At 44.0% G+C, this 7,500-nt stretch overlaps 1 protein-coding gene across 1 annotated transcript in view; it reads right to left on the reverse strand.

Annotated features, from left to right (window-relative positions):
* LOC139929429 (unconventional myosin-IXAa-like) overlaps positions 1-7,500 on the reverse strand; it is a 144,134-nt gene that overhangs the window by 34,338 nt on the left and 102,296 nt on the right. The gene's annotated exons all lie outside the window — the stretch shown is intronic.

Here is a 7,500-nt window from a genome sequence, read left to right on the forward strand (position 1 = left end):
CTAGAATGAAAACACCTGGCATGCTTGGTGGTTAGTCAGTAAAACCATGGTTGGTGGGTGAGGTCTAAATGCCCCAGGGGGCCAATGACGGCTGAGGTATATGACCCTTGTCGTCTTAACACCCCTGTGGGAGAAGCCAGTGAGGATCGCCAGCTAGAATCCCTGAGCCAGCTGGGAAAAAGGTGAGAGAAAAGTAGGCGGGGAAAGTAAACGAGTAACGCTCTCCCCTCCCTCGAGAGCCACAGCACTTGAGCAAGGCATGTAAACACAGAACTGTTCCAGGAGAGCTGCTCCGTCGCCAACAGTAAAAGGCTGTAATTGTACTGGGCAGTTCCCAGGTTGGAGTGTGTGTTAATATGAATGTGAAGCAGGGCAGTGCTGGAAAAGAGGGTGCACATTTAGCAAACCCTCCCTGGATAAACACAAAACTCTAGACACTGAAATTTTACGGTCGGCACCAACAAAAAGCACTGTTGGAACATAGGGCTAGGAGATTTAGCAGAGCAAAAATTGAATAAATTGCGGTACTTTGCATCAGGTAACTAAGTAAAAACAGACATAAAACAACCAGCAGGCATTGGGATTCCTAACAAAGTGTCTTCTTTTATTTTTCAAATTAACTAAATGGAAGCCCAATACTAGACGACCCACCCAAATTAACCCTGCTGTGTGTGTGTGTGTGTGTGTGCTTTATGTGTGTATGAATGTACCAGTTTGTGTGTGAATGCGTATATGTCTGTGTGTTAGTGTATTTACCTCTCTATGTGTGTATGTTGGTACTTGCTCTTATAGTGCAGATGTACTTCTAATGTGTTAAAGGAAAAAATGTAAAATATTGTAACAATCAGTTGAAATGCCAATGGAACACATGTACTGTAATTATGGAAATGAATTTGCAATTAAGCGTTGACAGCAGTGTTGGAACATGTTTTCATATGTGACATGTCTGCCCTCTCTTCCTCTTTTGGGCAGCTGAATCACGGGCGAAGCATTCAGAACATGTGGCGTGTTTGGTTTTGTTCAGAGGTCGCACCGGATCACGCAAAATGAAAACAGAGCCGTAAAAAAAAAAAAAAGTTACATGCCTGTGTTTTCATTTTTATCTCATCAAGCGCTGACCAGTGGCTGACTCATAACTCATAACTTTATTTGTGCGTATGAGAGTGTGTGAACGTGTGTGTGGGAGAGAGAGAGAGAGAGAGAGAGAGAAACAGATGCAGATAGATAGATAAATACATAAATAGACACACTCATCGGCCACTTTATTAGGTATACTGACACATTTACATAAATAGCTCAGTCCACCAGACAGCGAGCCACAAGGCGGTGACTCCGTATATAAAGCATGCAGACGGGCTTTGACTAAATGTTAGAATGAGCAAGCGACTTTGAACGCGGTTTGATCGCTGGTGCCAGATGCACCGGTTGCAGCGTCTTCTGGGATTTTCACTATTTACAGAGAGTTTCCCGAGAATGAAGCGATAAACAAAACGCATCTGGTCAGCAGCAGTTGATGAGGGCGGCAAGACTTGTTCAAGCTAACAGATAACAGGTATGCAAATAACAGCTCCGTACAACAATGATGTGCAGAAGGGCACAAAACCCGTCAGTCCAGAAGACCATGTTGGGTGTCACTCCTGTCAACTAAGAACAAAAGATGAAGCGGCAGTGAGCATGTGATCACAAAAACTGGACGACTGAAGAGTGGAAACATGTCGCCTAGTCCGGCGAATCCTGGTTTGTGACTTGCTGATGGCAGGGTCAGAATTTGGTGTAAACAGCATGAATACATGGATTCATCCTGCCTGGTGTCAACAGTACAGGTAGTGCTGGTGTAATGGTGTGAGGAATGTTTTCTGGTACTAATACTACTAATTGAGTACTAATTGAGCATCATTTGAACGCCACAGCACGGCTGACTAAGGCTGTCAGAACAATTTCAATATTAGAATTTCAGTTGAATGTCAAAAAATCATAAATTTTAGTCCCAACCTGCCCATCGAATGCGTCATTACTACATTTATGTTGTTGTTTTTTTTTTTAACGCATCACTGCTCCTCCTCATACCTTGACTCCATAGACTCACATTCTCTGTCGCTTTCGCAATCTCTTGTTTTTAGCACACACACGCTTGCTAGTGGCATCATGGCAGAAAACACCCAGACTGACGAGGACATCACTACTCCACCAATCTCGGAACCCATCGTCTATCGGTCTGACGACGATTAGACTCTGGGGGCGACGGCCAATATTTCGGGGGTTTCCGGTGTAGCCAGCGGACACCCGGGCCAAAACTTCCTCTTCCGTGCGCCGGTCATTGTTTACAGTCCGATTAGCAACTTGAGACGCGAGAATGGAGTTGGAGTTGAGAGACGACGTCTCATATGCAGATATCTGTTTATAGAGATTAGCCGAAATGTCGTCTGGACCTAAAACACCTACAAAAAGTACCACTTTAATCCAGTTGTAGACGTCGTCTCTCAACTCCAACTCCATTCTCGCGTCTCAAGTTGCTAATCGGACTGTAAACAATGACCGGCTACTCCACTAACTCCTCCTGCAAGCGATGTTTGGAAGATATTTAGATTCCCCTCAGTAAAAGGCAAAACTAAGCACAACACCTACAGTACTAAAATCCTTCAAGAAACTGAATAACAGAAAAACCGCAAGCTGTGAATCAACTCAACAGAGAATCTCTATCAGTTTAGAAGGTATTGCCTGTTTACTGCCCCATGCTTTCATGTGTCAATGTACATTTTTGCATTAATATCAAAATTTATGTTGAGTTTGACTCACTTAAAGGAATAGTTCGGTATTTTGAACCCTACTAATAGGGATCATGATGGAAAACATGTTATTTGGGCCCAGGGTTCAAAATACTGAACTATTCCTTTAAGTCAACAGTCAAATTAGATTTTTAGGGGCAATTGCCAGTCCTACTGCTGACCAGGTGCATCCCCTCTTGGCCACAGTCTACCCTACAACGCGCCATCGTCCCAAGATGGTTCCAGGAACATGACAGCGACTTCAGTTTACTGCAAATGTCTGTGGACTCCTCAGATCTCGGCCCAGTAGATGCCTTTCGGATGAAGTGGAACGGGATGTTTTGAGCCGAAGAATCTGCAGGACGTGATGCTATCGGGCCAGCGTGGACCGAGATCCATGTGACACATTTCCAACACCTTATTGAATCCAGGCCTTCGAAGAATTCAGGCTGTTCTGGAACCAAAATGGCAGCCGACCCGGTCCGAGTGTACATGCATAGCTAAATCAGTTTCATCTTTTAAATCCCTTCTAATAACACACTTTCATAGACAGGCTTTTATGTGAATCGTTCCTTATATTTGTATCTCCATTTTATCTTTGATTTTGTAATTGTGTTTGTCATTTTATTACTTTTTTTTTTTTTACTTATTTATTACTGTCTCTTTTGGGGACAACTTGTATTGTCTGGGCATTCGTGTGGTTTGGCACACGCAGCTCCATCTGTTTTTAGTTGTATCCGTTTGTCTCTTGTATTACCTTTTATTCCCATGTTTTATTTATTCTTTTTTATTTGGCTTTATTTTATTTATGTAATTGTGGTACTTTTACATCACGTTCTCTTTGGGTTTTACTGTATGTAAAGCACTTTGTAAACATTGTTTTTAGAAAGGTGCTATTCAAATAAAGTTATTATTGGAGAGAGAGAGAGAGAGAGAGAGAGAGAGAGAGAGAGAGAGAGAGAGAGAGAGAGACAATAATAGAGACTGGTCAGGATTTGCAGCCCTCTACTGTCCATTAATCAGCTCTCTATCTGTTCTCTGCCACGTAACGCAGTACAGCATTCATGTACCTGCGTTGTGCTTGGCCCAATGCCCTGGTATGCAGGTGAGGGAGTGTGTGTGTGTGTGTGTGTGTGTGTGTGTGTGCAATACTACATCTCTCTCCTCCTATCTTCTTCATCTTTCTTTGTATTCCTCCCTCCCTACCTCCCTCTCTCCTTCCATGCCTGGCTGTCTTCTTTTGTTATGACAGCGGAGTGTTTTCACCGAGCAGAAGGGAGGAACGGTGCTGCAGTAATGGCAGCAGGTCGCGGTGCGTGGTTTCAAAAGCATGGAGAGAAAAGAGACAGAGGCAGATAGACGGAGGAGAAAGAGATGCACGCCGTCTTGTCGATCAGCGAGCTCCGCATGTGGAATCTCCCGGGTTGCGGTCCAGCTAGAAAAGAGAGGGATTGGGACTGCGCGGACCAGCATGACTCACGACGGTGACGTCAAAGCAGCAAGCTGGACCGGGTGATCGGAATAAAGGGCAGAGAGTTCGGAAAATCTGCGTCAAAAAGGACGGCTGCACTTTCACGATCTATCTATGAAACATAAACTGTCGCTTTATCGATGCGACTGTAGACGAAGAGCAGAAGCAGTGAAAAAAAAGGAGCGAGCGTCGAGCTTCAGAGAGAGGGCCTCAACTGCTGGACTGTTAAATAAACTCAAGACCAGCAGAAAGCAGGAGTCTCCCTCTGGTATCCAACGAAGGTAAAGCTGGCTGGAGGTTTTTTTTTTTTTTTTCAGTGTGTGATATCTCGGGAGTTGAACGTGATACCGTGTTTGCCTAAGGCGGTGGCGGTCGTGTGTTTTCGCACTTTGATCAATCGTTCTCACGCCGAAAAAGAAATCAAGCAGCAATTGGCATGGGAGTGTAAACACTGGACCCCCCCCCCCCCATCCCACCCCACCCCACCCCACCACTGAGGGTTGTAGTTGGTGCGGTCCTATTAGCTTTGGCCACTGTTCCAAAGGTAAACACACACACACACACACACACACACTGCTGATAAGACCAACTGATTGGAGTCAGAAGCTGCCTTTCTCACATGGAAGAGGCAACATTGCCGGATTAACTTTCCTGTCAAGAGGTAGCAGTTCAGGTTCGTTCACACAACCAACAATTTCTTATTCAACTTAGTTTGTCCTTCATTCACCAGATTATGCATTTAATGCACCGGTCCGACTGAATACATCACTTCCTATAGCTCTTGTCATCATAAATAAGCACATTATTAAACCGTCAGTGATAGTGGCCAACGTCTGCTGAGGACTTCTCTTATTTCAGTTGCTCTATTGCTGCTTCAGTTAACCAGTTATTAGTTAACCAGTGCAGTTAACCATTCTTAGCATTCCCCATTGAAAACAGTATGTAGAACCAGCTAAAAGAAGGTTTTAGAGAAGCAGAGGGACAAATCCTTGTTTGTTGTTGTACGACGTGTTGCAGCTTCACCTGTGTTCAGTATTTAGTTTGCTACAGTGATGCTGAGATGAAGCTAGCTCATACAATCTACTACACATAAACGTATGTGTTAGCATGTGTCATTATGAAGCAAATAAATACTTCACAAAGAGGTGAAACCCGATACTTATCTTCACATCGTACTACAGCAAGAGCTTATTTGCCATAAAGTTTCCATATCTTTGAAAGGTAACCGAGTGCAGGCTGATCCGAGGTCAGCAGTTACAGGCTAACTGCGCATCCAACAGCGGGATAGACGAGGTGCGGAGTGCTTTCCCTCCATCTGACGTCAGAGTGAGGGGAGAGGGGGCCGCGGACCGCTTTATTCAAACAAACACAAATCAGTTGAGATCTGGCAACCCCGGTTAAAGAAGCAGCTAGCAACCTGCCTCAGAGGAGCCGGCACTCAGCTCCACCTCAACTGTTGTCCTGTCAAATAAACTCAAGACCCGCCGAGAGCCGAAGGTTTGGAGGACCCCGGTGATTAAAGGATAATAAACGTGAACTCCGCTGAAACAATATCAGGCGCGGCCCTGTGGGGGCGAGCACCTCAGCAGCACTTTGACACCTATTAGCTGAACATAACACAGGAACAGGACTTCGACTGAAGAGTTTAGTCCAATAGGAGATTTCCATCATTTGGAAAACTGGCAACTATTCTTACAAAATGATTGACAGCACAAAAATAAAACAAATGATTGTACTTTCTAACTCAGGACTATAGTAGGTAACTGTGGTTGACTGTGGAGTCAAAGTCTTGCCTTGTTTTTAACATTTTTTGGTTGCCCATGCAAGGATTTTTTTCTGAGTGGGTTTCTTACACGTGTGTCAGCATAAAACAAAAAAATTAATGGTGGTCCGCTTTTTGTGGAGACAAAAAAGCACAAACAACCTCCATGATGATGAGTATGTGTATGTGAAGTTACTTCCAGAAACCACATTTCAAGATCTGTCCATGATATATCCAATGTTTCAAAGAAGACAATGTGTTTTATATCAGATACTCTTTCACCTACTCCAGCTACATAACCCATAAACATACACAAAAAATAACTTTTCTACCTTCTCTCTGTCTCTTATTTACTCACCTTTTCCAGCATAAATATTCATTCTAAAGACAGAAATATATTTTACACCTATTGTTCGGGCATTGTGACTCCTTACTTTTGGTTTTCTTGTAATGTTTGTGATCTAGGAATTTAATCTGTTTCACTGATTTTAAATTCATCTGGATAACAACTTCTCACTTCATCAGCCTGACATCTAAATGTAAAAGCAAAGCCCCACCACATTTACCTCTTGCAGATTTCAGATTTACAGTAGCACACAACCTGTTTGTTAGTACATGCTACATCCTGCGTGTGTGTGTGTGTGTGTGTGTGTGTGTGTGTGTGTGTGTGTGTGTGTGTGTGTGTGTGTGTGTGTGTGTGTGTGTGTACTCCCAGGGCCTGAAGGCTAACTGTCAGAAACAGATAACAGGACCATTAGCGCAGACCGAGCGGCAGTATCTGATCGTCATTGAGAGTGAAGGGACATTACTGCACTCGTTTAACAAAACACTGCTCTTTTTTTTTTCACTCCATCCTGCCCCCACCAACTTTGGCCATCAGCGATGGGCCCGCCTGCTAAGTTGCCACGGCCAATCAGAGTCCAGCGAGAGCGAGACGAGAGCTGACAGCTACTGTGACACACTCCAGCTGATTGAGTCTCATTAACAAAAAAAATCTCTCTCTCTCTCTCTCTCTCTCTCTCTCTGTCTTTCCCTTCACAATGCTCCCTCACTTGATCTCTGGATATGAAGTGGAACAAAAAAAAAACACACACAGAATATTAAGTGGTTTGGCAGTTGGCATCTGAATAAATGAGTATAATGAATACATAATATAGCTGGCCGGGGATTAGTGGTTCGGTAATAGTCCTTTTGAGAAAGAGAGAGGGAGAGAGAGGGAGAGAGAGAGAGAGAGAGAGAGAGAGAGGCTAGTTATATTATGATGCCGATATGGCTGAAGTCTCTCTGATCAGCACAGCGGCCATCGCAAGGAGACAGAGTGATGAAAAGTAATCTGTGGATGGAGTGGGAAAGAGAGAGGAAAGAGAGAAAGCGAATATAGTAAACTAAAACCAAAACAAAGAAGCCGTCAAGCCCAGTCAGGAAAAACAAACACACACAAAAACACAATTACCTGCAAAAGCGCTTGGCCCAGCTGAAACTGAGTCCTATTCCTGCCGGCC

Source organism: Centroberyx gerrardi, chromosome 4 (assembly GCF_048128805.1).
Source record: "Centroberyx gerrardi isolate f3 chromosome 4, fCenGer3.hap1.cur.20231027, whole genome shotgun sequence".
Taxonomy (NCBI): domain Eukaryota; kingdom Metazoa; phylum Chordata; class Actinopteri; order Beryciformes; family Berycidae; genus Centroberyx; species Centroberyx gerrardi.